The sequence below is a fragment of the Oryctolagus cuniculus genome, chromosome 8 (assembly GCF_964237555.1).
Source record: "Oryctolagus cuniculus chromosome 8, mOryCun1.1, whole genome shotgun sequence".
Lineage (NCBI taxonomy): Eukaryota > Metazoa > Chordata > Mammalia > Lagomorpha > Leporidae > Oryctolagus > Oryctolagus cuniculus.
In genome coordinates this window covers 129,098,907-129,118,507 of record NC_091439.1, presented here as the reverse complement: position 1 = coordinate 129,118,507, position 19,601 = coordinate 129,098,907, and positions in this window count along the sequence as shown.

Sequence of the window (19,601 nt, the reverse complement as noted above, 5' to 3'; positions counted from 1 at the left end):
AGAGAGCTGGATCAGAAGAGGAGCAGCTGGGACTATTACCGGCACCAATATGGGATGCTGGTGCTTCAGGCCAGGGCTTTAACCTGCTGAGCCACAGTGCCGGCCCCTCCTGTTCATTTTAAAGTGACTCTTGCTCATAATACTTTTATTCCTGTCATCGTTTAGAATGTTATTTCATTCAGTTCTAAATCCCACATTTATTTCTGGATATTATCTGCCCCTTCTTGACGTGCATGATATCAGCGTAGTTTTAGTGATACGATGTGTATCCTACATGTGTAAGTAGGAGCACATAAAAGGTGGAAAATTTCAGAATCCTGCTAATTAATCCAGCAAATACGAGCGACTATCTACTGGAATAAACTCCAGCAGTTAGAACCAGGCATATGGAATTAATTAACGCATCTAATTTCCTTGACATTGTTCCATCTTCTCAGATCAGAACTTGCTATGTTGTCAGATACCAGACATTGGTGATATGTTGGATTAATCAGTTGAAATCTGCACCAGAAGGAAGAAATGAGTATGAGTATGAGATATAAAAGCAAAAATGTAGAGGAAAGTATACAAAGGCTTAGAAAGACACTATTAGTCTAATTTTACTGTATGTAATTTGCTTATCTTTTGCTAACCCGTATCCCTTATCCCTGACTGTTTCTCTGACATAACTCAAAAGGCACTCTCTACTGAGCTATTAAGAAATCCACAGTGAGAGCTCTGTAATTCTTGAAAACCCCTGTGGACGGCTCTCTATAGACTATAGTAGGAGAGCCTATCAAAGATATGAGTTTATTGATTTCAATTAGGAAAAAATGTGATACTGGAATTTTAGGCAGTCAAGTTACAATACTTCAACATTAGAGGAAAAATTATACACAGTAACTATATTGGCTGCGATAATCATAATGAGCTATAGAGATAAAATAGGTATTTTATCTAGGAGTCCATTAGAATCAACGCATGGCAACATACTAAGTTAAAGTAGAACTTCTAGATCTAGTGGGCATTGAGTATTCTAAACAGTCACATCCTGTTTATCCAATTTATGTGCAGAAGTCACTTCTCAAATCTAGAGCCTCTTGACAGAGGAGGAGGGAGGAGGGTGAGTGTCTGTAAGAAGTACCAGCCCTACAACCTGCATGTGTATCATAATTCTTCAGAGGACCCTACAGGGTTTTAGTAGAGTGACTGTAAATTGGGAAAAACGAATTACTCAAGCCTTCTGGGAGATTGGAAATTGGCTCTGAATGGACAGTCATATTTAGGATCCAGAATGACCCAAGAGTTGATTTAAAAGGGGGCTTATGGAGGTTCAAGGCATTTGGACATTAATTCTTCTCACAGTGGATCTGGTGGAGCTGATCCAAGTTCTGTGATTCTCCCTCTAGTGCTAGGAAGTAGAGTGGCATGAATATATATTGCTGAATTGTGATCCCTAAAAAAATGACTATTATCATAACAAAGGTGAAGCGGAAGCGCCTGAAACAAGAGCAAAGCCGGCCGGCGCCGCGGCTCAATAGGCTAATCCTCCGCCTTGCGGCGCCGGCACACCGGGTTCTAGTCCCGGTCGGGGCGCCGGATTCTGTCCCGGTTGCCCCTCTTCCAGGCCAGCCCTCTGCTGTGGCCAGGGAGTGCAGTGGAGGATGGCCCAAGTGCTTGGGCCCTGCACCCCATGGGAGACCAGGAAAAGCACCTGGCTCCTGCCATCGGATCAGCGCGGTGCGCCGGCCGCAGCACGCCGGCCGCGGCGGCCATTGGAGGGTGAACCAACGGCAAAGGAAGACCTTTCTCTCTGTCTCTCTCTCTCACTGTCCACTCTGCCTGTCAAAATAAATAAATAAATAAATAAAAAATAAAAAAAAGTGAATTAAAACAAGAGCAAAGCCAAAATATGTCTGTTGGTGCCAGCACTGAAGTCTGGGGTAATTATCCCCACTTGACAACTGTTTTTTCCAGAGTGATGACAATACACTTGCCCTGAATCAGAGAATCACAAGGGCTCTGCTGGATGTGGTGACTTCAGTATCAAAGACAAACTGCCCTGTGCCATCCTCACTCAGCAGGCATGGAGCACACTTTCTGAATTATCTCAAGATTATCAACCCTCATTTCTGTGTTATATTGCCTTGCTGGCCCATGGCTTTGCTAAGATTATGCAATTTGTTCCAGATAAGCAGGAAGCAGTGGGCCTTTCAGAGTGTGGGAGACCCACCCTAGGACATTTCAGTAGCCCTTAATACTGCTTTATTGTAGCTGTAGTGAGGACCTGCAGGTGAGTAAGCCTCTTAGGTTTTGATGGTCCATAAAAAACGTTAGCTTAACTCTCATTTTAAAAGGCTTTTACACACACACACACACACACACACACACACACAGAAAAACTAGGTTTTTGATTCTTTCATCACTTTCAACGTACTGCATTTTCTCTTCTCTCATTCTTTCTGTTGGAAAATAGACTGTTTTATTATTATGTTTTAAAAGACAACTTTTATTTTATTCTCTAGTTTTTTCATTATTTTATTTATTTTAACAGTATTTCCGGGATACACTAAAAGGTTTTATCTTTTACTTTATTTGCACTGTTTAGTATGGGCATTGTCTCCCAGTACTGTGGCTTCTTGTATCTGCAGGAGAATATTCTTCCTAACCTGCTTTCCTCTTTTTTCTCAGAATTGCAATTTCTCTGTATCTCCAACCCTTTTATGCTATTTTGGCCAGTTTCCACTTTTTAATTTTCTGGGAATCACTCTGGATATCCCTTCCCTTTTGATCTATCTTTCAGTTCATTAATTCTTCACTTGGTTAAACTGAATCTTATTTACATTCTGATTGCTGTAGTTTCTTTTCTCAACTCCTCACTTACATCGTTATCTGTATTTAAGCTTTAGTTTCTTTTTATCTTTTTCCAATCTCTTGAGTTGAATCATTTATTATCCATTTTTATGCTTAACATTTTTCTTTTTGATGAATTTATTTAAAGCTATAAAGGCATTGATTTTGCTTCTATTTTATTTATCAGCTTTTAGCTGCATTGGATTATAATTGTATTTGGTCTGCATACTATTACTTCTCTGATATTTATTTATAATGTAATTAATTAATGATATACTTTTTACAAATAGTAATTTTATGCCTGAAAATAGTATATTCTTTTTATTTTGTAAGCAGAGTTTTATGTACATCTGTAGTTCTTTTTTTACTTATATTGCCTAATTTTATGCTATGCTTACATGTCTAACCAGTTAATATTTGAGAGAGATATATTAAAATTTCCAGCTGCATTAACTGATTTATTTTGTTTTCAATGCATGTCTACTTATTTTTTCTTGATGCATAGTTTCTATTTTTGGGGGATATATAATTTTCATGGATATATTTGTTTTCACATTTTTTTGGTATATGAATTCCGTTTTTGTCAATCAGTCCTCTTCTTTCTTTCTTCCTCAAATATATCCTATGAGATTAATATTATTACTACAACTTCCTTTGGATTTTGATTCTTAAACATTTTCTCATTCTTTTCATTTTCAAAATTTTTAAGTCTCTTTGTGCATCTCATGTAAACAATATGTTGTTTGATCTTGTCTTCTAATCTAGTTTTAGAGACTCATCCTCTTAGCTGGTGAATTTAATCTTATTTTAGTTGTTATAGCTTAGACTTATTCTTGGTGTACTAGTTCTAATTGGCCATTAACAGCTCTCGTTTGTTTTTCCCCTTGTCATACTACAATTTCAGTAGAATGATTGTTTTCTTCTGATAATCTGTTGTGAATTCTATTTTACTCTGTGCAGCAGTTGCCTTATCTTAAAAATGATACCAAATCAAGTCTCCGGTGTGGGTGGCAGGAACCAAATTATGTTAGCCTTCACTACTGCCTTCAAGTGTTGCTGTGGATTCATTTTGAGAGGAGGAGCATGGTGGGGGCAAGAGGCGCATTGTCACCACACAGACACCAGGAGTTAGGTGAAAGTGGGCCAGAAGCGAGCAGCCCACAGACTCGTTAATTTCAGTTGGTGCAACAGCTTATATTGCCGAGGCAGCCAATCCAGTCAAGGGGCGGTTTATGCCATAACAAATCACTGCCTGTTGTCAGGCAGACTCCATTGCCAGGTGTGTTCTGAAGCCACTCCTGAGTAACTGGTACTCGCTTGCCAGTGGCCATCTTGGCATGGCCTTCTCATTCTACCACATTCAAGGATTGGCATCAGCAGGAAGTTTTGAGTTATCAGCAAAATGAGGCATCAAACCCAGGTACTCTGAAGTGAGACATTGACATTTTACCTGTTAGGCCAAGCACCTGCCCCCACAATATGTTTTAGTTTAGGGATAACTATGGGTGACTTATAGATTCTTCATCAGTTTAAGTAATCCTTTACATCAATCTCTTTCCTTCTGTCCCTGAAAATTTTATTTGTATTTATGGAGATTTCTGTAATTAATATTATATTAATTACATTAGACTTGGCATCTGGCAAGCAGGCTGACAGTAAAAAGAGATTTTTCTGGGGATTTCAAGATGGCTTAATAGGGAAAAAATACACTGCTTTAGACTAGGGGGGAAATAGCAGGAACAAAGCATAGGAAGTGCATGCCCAGGGGAGAGTTTGGAGAGAAATTGGCAGTGGATATTCTACAGAAGGAAGAGGGCTGACGTGGATCAGCATTTAAGATGAGGGTGTGCAGCAATGAATAGGACACCAAACATGATCCCTGCAGCCGTGAGTGGGAAGATACACAAGCTTTGGAGAACACGGTGAGTGCAGAGATTGCAGCAGCCCATGCCATTGGTGATACCACCTGAGGAAGAGCATTGCAGACCACACTCCCTTTGAGTTCAGCCTGCAACCCTAACAGGGGTGGGGTACCCACTTGAACTGTAAAAGAAAAGCACATTTCTTTCCCCCATACCCCACAAAAGTGCCCAGCAACTGGTGAGCAGAAGGTGATATTTTGACACCAGTAGCATCTAGGATGGTTTTAGTGCATGCGTGTGATCAGGGGATTTCACCAGAGGGAAACATTTGTGTCCCCCATTGACTGAGTCTGGTTGGAAGGTTTGACATGGGGCTGGGCATCTGTGTAGGACATTGAGATGCCCCAGCATCTCAACATGTCACAGGCTCTGGGGCTCAAACTGCCAAGGCAGAGCACCCACAAACAGCTGGCTCTAGGAGCATCTCTGCTCTCTTCATATAATGGACAGGATAGCAGAGCAGAGCAGATCCTCTGTACCCTGTGACTGTGGTAGACTTGTGTGCTGAAACTGTAGGAACTCTGTGATGACAAGATAGGACCCAGAGTGTAGCTGGGTCTCTGGGTAACCACTGTGCCAGTTCAGAGGACTGGAGCTCCCAGCTTGCCTGTTATAGGTCATTGCAGAGGGATCAGTGCTCATACTGAGGACTGCACAGGTTGTATGGTTCATTTGAAAGCAAAAGTGAATGTTACACCCACTGTGGGCTAACACTGGGCATTGATCATCTTGGAAAAGAGGAGATGAGGGTGTAATTAGGACAACAGAAGTGACCATACCCTACCCTCTGCTGACAATAGAGGAAATCTACCATGCCCAACTTGGATGGTAACCTGGATACTTGCCCCATCGTGGAACACTGAACAAAGCTCCCTGGCCATAGCCAGCACGCATCTGTGAGCATTCACTAAAAGAGCAGACACTTCACTAGTCACAGAGGCATAGTTCAAAGGTAAAACCCATCAGAGGAGAAAACCAATATGTATTTCTGCAAATGCCTAAAAATAAGTACAGAAATTCAAGAAACAAGAATAATAAAGAAGGCAATATGAATCCCACAAAGGCGCAAAGCAACACATCAATATTAGAATGTGCAGATAAAGAGGTTGGTGAAATGCCTGAAATGGAATTCAAAAGAATAATCTTGGGTTTTCTCAGAAGCAGTGAGAAGCAAATTCACTAGCTAAAGACATCTACACATGACTTGCAGGATAAATTTTCCCATGAGATTGAGATTTAAAAAGAAATCAAAATACGGGAAAGCCTTAACAACAGATTTGGTGAGGCAGAAGAAAAATATCTGAGCTAGAAGAAAAATCTTTGGAAATTTGTCAGTGAGACCAAAACAAGAGGAGAAATTAGAAAAATTGAAAACAATGTTTGAAATTTATGGAACACTATTAAACATATAGGTCTTAGGAGCTCCTGAAGGTGTAGAAACAGAGAATTGATTAGAAGGCCTCTTCAGTGAAATAATTATAGAAAATTTCCCTAATTTGGAGAAATAAAGAGACATCCAAGAACATGAGGCACATGGACTCCTAACAGACATGCACAGAAAAGAACTTCACCACGACATATTGTAGTCAAATTTTCAACAATAAAATATAAAGATTCTAAAAACTTCATGAGAGAAATGTCAGAATACTTTAAAGGATATCAAATAAAACTCAAAGCTGATTTCTCTTCAGAAACTCTACAGGCTAAGAGAGAATGGAGAGATATAGTCCAAGACTTAAAAAAAATCAAACCAGAATACTGTACACTAAAAAGTTCTCATTTATGAATGAAGGTGAAATAAAGGCAATCCATAACAAACAGAAATTGAATTTGTCAATATTCATCTAGACTTACAAATGATGCTTTAGGATGTGCTACACACAGAAACACAGAAAGATAGTCACTATTGTGAAAGAATGCACAGGTAGAAAATCTCTTAGGAGAAGTACAAAAGAAATCCAAAGCATACCATAGGAATATTTACAGAAAAATGATAAGACCAAGTTGTTACTTATCAATAATAGCCCTTAATGTGAATGGCCTAAATTTTCCAATTAAAAGATACAGACTGGCTGAATGGATTAAAAAACAAGACCCATCTATGTGCTGCCTACAAAAAGCACACCTCACCAACTAAGATGTCTGCAGAGTGAAAGTGAAAGGATGGAAACAAATTCCATGCAAACAGAAAGCAAAGTTGAGCAGGTATAGCTATCCTAATATCAGATAAACTAGACATTAACACAAAATCTGTTAAAAGAGACAAGAAGTGCACCAAGTAATGATTAAGGGATAATTCTAAAGGAAGATGTGACTAATAAGTATATATGCATCCAATGCCAGTGAGTCTGGCTGTTTAAAATGACTGTTAAAATGACTGTTAATGGATCTAATGTGAAACATAGACAGCAACATAATATTTTCATCAATGGAAATATCAACTAGACAGAAAATCAACAAAGAAACAACAGAGCTAATCTATACTATGGATCAAATAGACCTAACTGATATCTAATGAACCTTTCACCCCACAGTTTCAGAATACACATTCTTTTCATCTATCCATGGGACTTTCTAGGATAGTTGATATGCCAGCATATAAACCAACTATCAGCAAATTAAAAAAAATAATGAAAGCATAACACGCATCTTTTACTTGCCACAATGGAATGAAGTTGCTTGGCATGATGGACCTAACATTTCTTTAGGACAAATAGTATTACCAATGTATTTGATTATATTTAACTTCCTATCTCTAACAACATATTGAACTTTCTTGTTTATATACTATTTAGAAAAAAGTTTTGAATTTGAGTTTTGATGTGCCAATTTACTGAGGCCAGTCATGCCTGAAATATTTTTTTAATTTTTAGTTTTTATGATTTCAAGAGGCAGAGAGAGTCAAAGAAAGAGCCCCCATCTGTTGTTCACATCCAAATGCCAGTGAGGGCTAGGACTGGGCCAGGGCAAAGCTGTGAGCCAGGAATTCAATCCAGGTCTCCCACAAGGGGACAGGACCCAGGCACTTGAGCACCCATGGCTCCCTCCTGGGGTCTGCATTAACAGGGAGCTGGAATAGGAACTGAACCCAGACAACCTGATGTGGGACATGGATGTCCTAACAGGCGTCTTAAACCCTTGGTCAAATGCTCGCCCTGAAAATATTTTTATTATACTCTCACATGTGTATGGTAGCTTAGAAGGATATAAAATTTTAGGATCAAACTTTTCCCCTTCAGCTTGTAAAAAAAATTACAAACAACAGTTGTACATATTTATGGGCTGTAATGTGACATTTCCATCCATGTAAACAATAGGTACTGATTAAATCAGAGTAAGCAGTGTTTCCCCTTCTTCTACATTACTTTATGATTGGAGGCTGGGAGCTCCCTTCTTCTATTTGTTCGTAAAATATCTATTAGTTTACTATGACCTGGAGTCCCCATGGTGTGCCACATGACACTAGGAGCTCATTCTTTTCTAGCTGATTCTGATTGGTCCCTGTCATCCAGACTCCCTCTTTCCCCATCTACACTCCATACCTCTAGTAATGACTGCTCTGTGGTCAGAACTTATGCAACCAAAGTTACTAATGAAATTCTGATGTCAATCAAATGTGTATTCCTTCACGAATAACCTTATTCTCATTTTTAAGCTTCCAGTATTTAGTTGTTTTTAACTCTCATAAATTTGTTATTAGCCTGGGTGTTATTAGCCTGTTCTTTTTGTTTTGTGTGGGACACTGGGGACCCCTTCCACCTGAGAACTACTTGTAGAACTGGGAAATATATCTCAATTATTTCCTCTAGTATTTACAGATAGTTGTTTTTAGGTTCCATTTCCTAAGACTTCTGTTTTCATGATGCTACTGATGCTGCTTCTATATTATATATTGTTGGCTTTTATTACACACACACACACATATATATAAATAATGAAATATATAAATAACATACTTAATATGACATAAAATATATAGCATAATAATATATGTATTCTGTATATATTATATGTATATCATCTCTACTTCCATTTGGAAGATATTTAAGAGAATTCTTCAATCCGTTCTTCCAACTCCCCAGTTTCAGTTCTACTTTAATGGAACTACTGTATCTTTGTAGGCCATTATTTCTCACGTGGTTTCATGTTGCTAAAATTTTCCTTAATACTTCAGAAATATTTTGGGATTGTCTGCATGCTTTTTTTCTTCTCCCAGTAACCCTACTTCTTATGCATAATCTATGTTCTACAGTGTTTGCTTTTTGTTCTGAGACATCTAGTTATATTGACATGTGAGTTCATGTTACCAGATGTCGTTGACTGCTCTGTCTGCTAACTCATGTTAGAGAAGTTTTAAAGGCAGCCTCAGTGTTTACCCTTGGTAGTTCAGGGAAAAACAGACTTGAAATCCACGGGAGGTGAGCTCCCAAATTTCCAGGACCATGACAGACCTTTCTGTAAAGCTACTCCTCTAGTGAATCGAATCTGTATTTAAGGAGCTGAACCCCGCCTGCTCAAAAGATGTAAGGGGAAGGAATAAATGCACAAACCATTGAGGCCCAGGACTCAGTCTAAAGTTTTCATCAATTCCTGACCAGAAGTCGCCCTGTGTCGTTAAGACCCTGACCACCTCTCACGGTATATCTTCTGCTCCCCCCGCTGACCTCCGCTCCAGCCCTATCTGCTCTTTTCTGTTCACTCAACACAACGTGCTCATCCACATGCCACATTCTTCGCATTCACTCTCCTTTCTACTCACTGTGGTATCCTCCCAAATCGCTGTGTGACTACGTCCTTCTCAGATGTCTTCTCCAAATGACTCCCCTTGAAATACTGGCAAAGTGTACCCCCACATCCCCAGTATTTTATTACACATCCTGTGATATCTTCACGGTAGTACCCAAATGGTTTTATTTACATACTTGGTGTGCATTTCTTACCTGAGTCCTCTGAAGAGACACGAAGCAGAGTATCATTTTGGGACAGAGATTCTGTGTCTTGTTTACTTATTTATTTTTATTTAAGTTTTTAAAATTATTTATTTGATTATTGAAGAAGAAGAGAAATATCATGTACTCCTTTCTGCTGGTGCACTCTCCAAATCCCTAAAGTGACGGGGGCTCAGAGCCAGGAACTCAATCTAAGTCTCCCTCAGGGAGAGCAGAAGCCCAATTGCTTGAGCCATCACCACTGCCTCCTAGGGTGTACATTAGCGGAGAGCTAGAATCGAAAATGGAGCTGGCTTGGGGCACAAGTATCCTAACCCACAGCTTAATTGCTGCACCAAATACCACCTCTTGCTCATGACTTAAGTCACTGAGCCTACAACACATAGTTCTGCATATAATACTCTCCAGCAAAGATATATTCACTTATTGACAATTTCAAAGATCCTAGCTTATATCCTTGAAGAGAATTTTATTTTTATTTCTGTGCTGAATCTTATAATCTACAGTTGTGTGAAATAGAAGAATTAATGTTTCTAAGTCCTTAAAATGACACAGATTTCACAATGAATGTGGGATAAGCACATGTTATTAAAGAGTAGAAAAGTTGTGGTTCCTTGGTTGTGTGTGTGTGTGTAGGTGTGTGCATTTCTGTATGTGTTGTTATGATTATGGTGGGGGTAATATTACTATCTGAATCAATAGCGTGAGTTACTTGAGGAGTTTGTATAATTGTACAGAGTTTAGGTGGATTTGTTCACATGTAAATTCTGGAAGAGACTAACTTGCCTGAAGTTTTTACATCCTACTGTGATGCAGAATTGTTTTCATGCAATCACAAGCTGTCATTCCATGGAGAGTTAGAGACCTGGTGATTCCAGGTCTGCAGGATACTCGAGGGTTGATGCAAGAGAAATCTCCTGGGAAATCAGAGTGCTGAGTAGTATCACTGAACATTGTCTTGGAAAAGAAAGCCTTCTACTGTATCCCAGAGGTCACAGTCACTGCTTTCAGCTTTACAGAGAGGGACTTACTATTAATTCATAAAAAGCACATGCATTTCCCCCCTTGCTCCACACTGGGATTCATGATGTAGATGTGTCTTCCTCAATAGCCAGGGTCAGCATTGGCTGCCTTAAATTTCAGCCTTTACAGGGAAAAGACAATTTCCATATACTGCTTCCCTACAGGTCCACACACCCACTCAAGCTATTAAGGGCATAATTATCATCAGTCAAGAAAGCAACTTCTTGCTCCAGTGGCTCTTGTAGTCTTGGCAGCCCAGTATCCAGGTATCACAGACAGAAGGCGGATGCAGAGTTCATCTCTGTGTAGACAATCAGAAGCAAGGAGACAGAAGGGGCTGTCTATGTAAAAGATATTTTCTGGATATGCCCTTTGGCTTCTGGTTCATCACAGCTCCAGAACCCTAGCACCTAGAACCTTGTACAATGACTTGGCTGACAATCAGAAACATTTCCATTGCCAGTAGCAATGGACAAACTGCTGGAGACCTATTTGTGAGAAATTCTACATCTTCATTTCTGATGTTCAATTAGGCAATCAGAGCAGCTAACATGCTTTTTATTTCCGGATTAACTCAATTTCTTAGTAGAGAATGTTTGAAGCCAAAATCATAACTCAATTTCTTAGTAGAGAATGTTTGAGGCCAAAATCACTTGAGCAGTTTGGAGGCTAGACTTTTGTAAAGATGGAATCATTTCCACTATCAAGTACAATAAGAAATTTTATGATTATGACAAAATGGACTTTGAATATTAAAATAGCTTCAAGGGTAATTAAATCACTACTGTTCTTCTCTTCTTGAGAATTTCCAGTGTAATCAGCATGACAATGATGCTTGAAGCTTTGACAATTGGGGCTAAAAATCAAAATGAGAATCAAGGTAGCACATCGCCACAAACAGCAATATTATTCTTATGTATTTAACATTTGTTTGGGTAAGGATTAAAGTATTTTTAGGTACAGGGTTTCTAGTCATAATGATCAGCAATATAGAACAGTAATAGATAAAAATGCTCATGATATAGGGAGGTAGAAATTCTAAAAATTACTTCTCTCTGCTTAATTACAACCAATTGCACTAATAGACATGATGTGACTTTTGGCAACTTGGGAGTACTCTAAAATATAGTCTTCCCAAAAGAACGGATGCCTAAGAGGAATGCCTAAAGGGGTCTGCATTGTGGCTCAGCAGGTTACACTGCACCCGTGATGCCCACATCCCACATGAGCACAGTCTTGGCTCTTGGTCGCTCCGCTTTCAAGCTAGCTCCTTGCTACTGTGCCTGGGAGAGCCGCAGTAGATAGCTCATGTACCTGGTCTCCTACTACCCATGTGGGAGACTGGATGGACTTCCATATTCCTGGCTTCAGCCTGGCCCAGCCCAGGACATTGAGGCCATTCTGGGAGTGAGCAGGCAGCTAGAAGATTGATTCATTCCCCCACCCCTGCTTCTGTTCCTCCCATTCTCCCTGCTTATAATTTTGTCTTTCAAATAAATTAATAAATCTTTAAAAAAATAAAGAATGCCTGAATGAGTTGCTTCATGCATACCATGTTGTGCCTTTAAATCTGTTCAATATTATCCCTAAGTCCTAGATTATTATCATCTGTTCAGCAGTGGAACACAAACAAATCCCACCATGTATTTTTTTTTTTTAAAGTCCTGCTCTGAGCTCTTTCATGACACATTAACTATGATAAGCAGAAGAGGCAGGGTGCTAATTACTATAGTGATGTGATCCATTTGCTAAATGGTGAGAACATCAATAATTCATAAGAATTAGCTGTTAAAACATTTAAAGTCAGACAATCCAAGCCTGGCATCTCTGATAGTAATCTTTTGTGTGTTCTTGTTGGCATTCAGACATTTCCTTTTCATTATGAAACATAAATGCATGTTCCTTCTTCCAGCAGTTTAGATGATGAAAGATGGCAGATGTATGATATGTCTAGACTGATGGAGTTACTACGCCAACCCAGCAGACAATTTGCAGATGTCTCATACTTAGTGAAAACCAGTGTTACAAATGCACACTGAGTCATCTGCCATTCAAGACCAATTACAGAAGAGAAACTTCAATAGCACAAATATTATGTTATCATTGGGGTGGGCATTTGGCCGCATGATTAAGATGCCACTTGGGAACTTGAATAGCATATCAAAGTGCCTGCATTTGAAATGCAGCTTGGCACTGATTTCTAGCTTTCTGCTGATGTGAACTCTGAAAGACAGCAGGGCCTGCCACCCAAGTGGGAGACGCAAACGAAACTCCTGTTCGTAGCTTAGGCCTGGCCCAGGACTGGCTGTTGCAGCCATTTGTGGGGGATGAACCAATCGATGATCCATCTTTCTGTTTTTCTGTCACCCTGGCTTTCAGTTTACACACACACACACACACACACACACACACATAATATGTTAAAAGAAGAGAATATGTTACAATTATTCTTCTACTTGGAAAAGAAGACACTGACTCATTGTTAAATCACATGATCAGTCTGAATCCAATCATTATTACTGGGGTCCCAAAGTTGTACATGTCACTAAACCATTACCTACTTTAGGATTTTATCTTATTTCATCTTTTGCTTTAGTATCTGATATATGCTTACATATTTATAAAGGAAAACATACTCTTTTCTTTTTTTTAAAAAAAAAAGATCTATTTATTTAAAAGGCAGAGTTACAGAGAGAAGAGACATAGAGAAAGAGAGATCTTCCATCTGTTGGCTACATGGCCAGGGCTGGGCCAGGCAGAATCCAGAAGCCAGGAGCTTCATCCTGGTCTCCCACATGGGTGCAGGGGCCCAAGGACTTGGGCCATCTTCTGCTGCTTTCCCAGACACATTAACAAGGAACTGGGTCCGAAGTGGAGCAGCCAGTACTTGAGCCAGAGACCATATGGGATGCTGGTGTGGCAATTGGTGGCTCAACCTGCTATGCCACAATGCCAGACCCAAGCAAACATGTTCAATAACTTCTCTAAAAATCTCAATTAATAAACTAAATGATTGCTCTTGAAACATAAGCAACAATTGAGAATAATAAGGTTTTGAGGACTTATCAAATTCTAAAGAAAAGAATACTAGGGACCAGTACTGGGGTGCAGTGGGTTAAGCTGCCACTGGTGATGCCAGCATCCAAATGCAGCCCTGATTTGTGTCTGGGCCACTCTTCTTCCAGCCCAGAGCCCTGTTGATGTGCAAGGGAAAGCAGTGGAAGCTGGCCTCAGTGCTTGGGCCCCTACCATTCAGGTGGGATTGGGCCTCTGAACCAGCAGATGGGTGGGCTGTTTCTGTTTCCATCAGTTCCTCCTTGGCTGTCACTCTGCCTTTCAAATAAATAAAATAAATCTTAAAAATAAGAATAGTAATACATATGTGTATATATATGCATACATATATATAATGCTGTCAATATGAGAACTGTGACAGGCAGTGCCTAAGTAAACTCATTGTTGGGAGTCTTGAGAAAAAGAACTATGTCCTAAAAATATTAAGGTAATCATTGCTTCAACAGCTTTGGTGCAAAAAGAAAGTGGTGTTAACTGAGATGAATCTGTTCTCAGGTATAACAAGAGAGAGAAAAGATTTCTAATCTGCAAATTCAAAGGGAAAATCCCTACATAGCTGCAGACACTGGAAAAATTATTTTGGTAAATGATTCCTTAATGCTGCAAGTAAAATTTAATGAAGGTCTCACAAAACAATCTCAATACACACAAGGAAGTGACTAGCTTAAATCCTAAAATCCTTAAATCATCAATGCTTCAGTCAAAACGATTTGACCCATGCTAAATCCACATAGAGTTGTTTATTTTTCATAAGCCACCGTTACAATCCTTCATTAAAAATGTGATTGAGTACTAAAGATATAAACCTCCCTTTGACAAATCTTTCTAATGACACTTTTTGCTGAGAGTACAATTAATGTCTACCTCTTTTTGTACCTTGGTGATATAACCAAAGGGAAAATCTTTAAATTGACTTTTGTATTATATAATTATAACATTTTTTCTGGCTTTCTAATGAGAAAAATGTTATTAATAATCTTACCTTCCAGCATAATTTTGCTTTTTATCCCATGTAAAATTTTCTTCAATTAAATTTTCATGCTATCAAGTAAAATGCTAGAAATAATTTAATTTTTATATCTATTAACCACTGCTTCCAGGAATGAAAACTGTCATATATCACTAAGACTCAGATTCAACTCCACAAAAATGAAGGTGATTGTATATTGTGTCATCTCTCAATAAAGAGATTTTTGCCTTTGCCCTATGGGAACCAAGCCAAGAAAAGCAGAGTTCCAAGACCAGATAAAGTCAGTCATAGATGCAGGCCTTGAGTACAATTTTATTTTATTGAAAGACACTGGGTGATCATATATTATTATCCCAAAATACATTAAGACAAGATATGTGACTTGCTGTTTCCAATAATGGGCTTTAGTTAACATGAGGAAAGAATGACTCAAATAAGATATTTGTTGTAGAGGTGGTCATGTTAGGGCACTCACTAGTTTTGTTCAAGAGTACAAATATCATGGTGTCTTTTCTTTCTTTCTGAATTGTATCAGATTTTAATATAAATAATTAAAACATTTTATCAGTATCACAGTTAGGCAATTTTTAATCTTAAAAATGGAACATCCCAGGGCCGGCACTGTGGTGCAGTGGGTCAAATTGCCTCCTGTGGCAACAGCATACCATATGGGCCTTCAGTTTGAGTCCTGGCTGTTCCGATTCTGATCCAGCTCCCTGCTAATGGCCTGGGACAGCAGTGGAAAGCAGTGGAAGATGCCACTGCACCGATGTGTGAAACCTGGAAGGAGCTCCAGGCTCATCGCTTTGGCCAGGCCATTTGGGGAATGAACCAGTGGATGAATGAGCTCTCTCTGTCTCTACTCTCTCTCTCTCTCCCTCTCTCCCTCTGCAACTCTGCCTTTCAAACAAATCAATAAATCTCAAAAAAAAAAAAAAGGAAAGAAATGGAATACCCTCTCTCTGCCTACTCTGCGTTGCCAGGAGGCCTTTTGATTCTAGACTCTGCAATTAAGGAAGCAGGATAGAGGGAGATTGGAAGGTAGCAAGAGGGAAGATACGGCATTCTTCCTGTGCTCTAGGAAACAGCAGCAGCATTGGGCCCTGTCTTGTGTTTCTGCTGTTACTGTTTAGAGGAGCTTAGTGAAGCTTCCTCCCAGAGGTGTGACCAAGGGCCCAATAGGACTACTCCTCTGAGCCCTCAAATTCTCACACAATTAAATCTCTCCTTTTATTTCCTAGGTTCTAGAGGTATTGGATGCTTCCTTTAGTCATTAAAATCTGGATTTTTCTCAATTTGCTTTTCACTTTTAGTCTTCAAATACTACCATAACCAGTTTCCTGCAGCAAATCTTTTCTGAAAGGCCTATGACAGTTTTTTGATTTCCTAAGTGGATCCTATAGGGAAGCCATTGAAGAGTGTTAAGCAAGCTGCTGACATCTCATCTGTGTTCTGGAATAACCATTCTTTGCACTGGGGATAAGAGATTAGAAGAAAGAATCCCTGTGCATGTGTTTACTAACAGTTGGGAGACAGTTTTGAAAGATCAGAAGAGAGTTGACTAGGATGACTGCAATATTGATAGAAACAATGAAATAAATCTAAGATGTAGCACATCTTGGTTGTTGGTACAACATGGGGCTGAATCAAATATGAGGAATTAGAGGGAGAAGTAAAAGGATTACAAGTGACAGGATTGATTGTGATATTAATTACTGAGAGGAATATTACTGGAGGTTGATGAGGTTTGGAAGATCACAGGTTCACTCCTGGAATAATAGAATTTAGATTGCCTGTGAGTCATCAGAAAAGAGATATCCAGTAAGAAGTTGTAATGTGAGTTTATGCTAAAGATATGATAATTGTGAACTATGGATGTATATTTCTGTATAGTGAGTTTATTGGTAGATGTTGATGTCGTGGGTCTAGAAAGAGTAAATAGAATGAAAAGAAGTTCTAGGAGCCAGGCTTGTGAAATTTCAGCATTTAATGACCCACTATATAAGGGTAAGACTTCAAAAGACAAAGAGAATCATACAAGGTGCTAAGAGGAAAACTAGTATGGTATTGTGTCCAAAAAGAGAACAGAAGGAAATGCTTAGAGAAGGAATAAGAAACCAACATTTTCAAGGTCAGAAGGAGCTCTGGGCAGGTGTTGTGCAGAGGATTAATCCACTGCCTGTGATGGTGGCATCCCACATGAGTACTGGTTCTAGTCTTGGCTGCTCCACTTTCAATTCAGCTTCCTACTAATTACCTGGAAGGGCAGTAGATGATGGCCCAAGTGCTTGAGCTCCTGTCACTGATGTGGGAAATGTGGATGGAATTCCAGGCTCTGGGCTTCAGCCTAGAATTTCTGTGGCCATTTTGGGAGTGAACCAATGATGGAAGATTTTTTCCCTTTCTCTGTCTCTCCCTCTTCGTAACTCTGCCTTTAAAATAAATAAGCAAATCTTAAAAACAACCAACCTATAAGTTCAACCAGGTTGAGCTAGTATACAGGGCTAAAGCAGAAGCACTTCATCTTGTTTCAGGAGAGATTATGAATTATTGTCCTTAGAATTTGGTAACTAATTCTATGTGCAAATCCTTTCAAAGCAAGGGAAAAGCTATAATTACTTTTCTTTTTCACCATAGCCACCCTTCTTTTAATCATTGACTTGTCTTTGTCTTTCTGCTGGTGATAATTTGAATTGACAAATTAGACATGGGTCCCAGAGTCTCCTAACATATGCACGGCACTTATATTTTGGTAATTATTTTGATAACTGCATTTCTCAATGCATAGAAGTCAGGAATAAACTCTTTCTTACACAAGTCTTGAAAAAACATGACCAAGAATATAATCAGATTCTCCAGGCCAGTGGTATTTTGAATATCGAAACTCTGCCCTTTAAATAGGAACATGGTTTATTATTATCATAAAACTTTAATAGCTCATTAACTCCAACCTATAATCTCCTATTTCTACAGCCCTACATGTAAAAAAAATGGAACTGGTAACAATTCTCGATGAGCACAGACATAATGAAAATATATCATCACTGAGTAAATTTCCATTGCAATTTTGTCCACAATTATCACCTTATTGAGAGTCTATTAAGTTGTGCTAGATAGTCTGAAGCCTGACGATTAAAATGAAGCAATATCCATTGATTTTTAAGGGCTTTCAATACCTGGAATACAGGTTACTAATAGCAAAAATTGATTGCTCAGACAAATGAACCAGCAACTTGGCAATGCTTTCGCTAATTTCTATCTGAAACACATTACTTGGAGGATCTAAAGAACTTTATTTAGTTATTCATTAGCTAATACGCATAACTGTTTGATGTGGCATTAAGTGGGTCAGATTTTTAAGTTTCTTTATCATGTTTTGTCTTTGTACCTGCAAATGGTTCTTTTGGACCATAAGGAGAGGTTGCGAAAGCTGAATTGGTTTGAAAAGTGTAGGATGCATTGGGACATAGTTTGTGTCTGTGTATTGTTATTCACAACATGAAGTATTAATTCTGGTTCTGCCATTTGGCTCAGTTAGCTAAGGAAGTTATTAACCTCATTAGTGCTTTCTTTTTATTGGCAAGAGGGGAATCTCAACACTATCTACTCAATTCAACTATTGTATTAAATAAATTAATATATATACACTTTTTAGCACAAAACTTTCTCTTTTTTAAACTTTTATTTAATAAATATAAATTTCAAAAGTACAACTTTTAGATTACAACAGTTTTCCCCCCATAACCACCCTCCCACCCACAAACCATCCCATCTCCTACTCCCTCTCTCATCCATTCTTCATTAAGATTCATTTTTAATTATTTTTATATATAGAAGATTAACTTAGTATATACTAAGTAAAGATTTCAACAGTTTGCACACACACAGAAACACAAAGTATAAAGTACTGTTTGAAGACTAGTTTTACCATTAATTCACATAGTACAACACATTAAGGACAGAGATCCTACAAGGGGAGTAATTGCACAGTGACTCCCGTTGTTGATTTAACAATTGACATTCTTATTTATGACGTCACTAATCACCCGAGGCTCTTGTCATGAGCTGCCAAGGCTATGGGAGCCTCTTGGGTTCACAAACTCCAGCCTTATTTAGACAAGGCCATAATCAAAGTGGAAGTTCTCTCCTCCGAGATCTTTCATTTAGATCATTTTTCTGCCACAGTGTCTTGGTTTTCCATGCCTGAGGAACTCTCATGGGCTTTTTAGCTGGATTCAAATGCCTTAAGGGCTGACTCTGAGGCCAGAGTGCTGTTTAGGGCATCTGCCATTCTATGAGTCTGCTGTGTAGCACAAAACTTATCCTATATTTAATAGCACAGAAGTGTTTATCTTACCCACTTGCAAGGACCTCTATAATATAATTAGAGATGTTTGCTAGAAGCTTTGCCTTAGGTGGAAATTTGACTTTGAATAAAACATAAAACAAAATGTTTTAAGATAATTCTTACAACTAATATACATTTATGCATTCATTCAACAAATGTGTCCGTGGCACCCACTTTAAAAATGATTCTGTATTCATTTCACAAGGAAAGAATCCACTACTCTCAGGTCTTATAGACTGATGGGAAGAAATTAAAATAGAAAAAAAATGAAACTGCCGAATAGACTACTGAATAGCAAGAAAAATGAAGATAAAGAAAAAATGGGGTTGTCGATGGAAATATATCTGAAAGAATGAGATTCAGCAGAGACCTTAAATAACGAGGAAGCATACATAAAAATATGTTTTGTTCAAAAACTTCATGAAAGCGCCAGTGTCATGGTATAGTTGGGTTAAGATTTTATTTATTTGAGAATTAGAGTT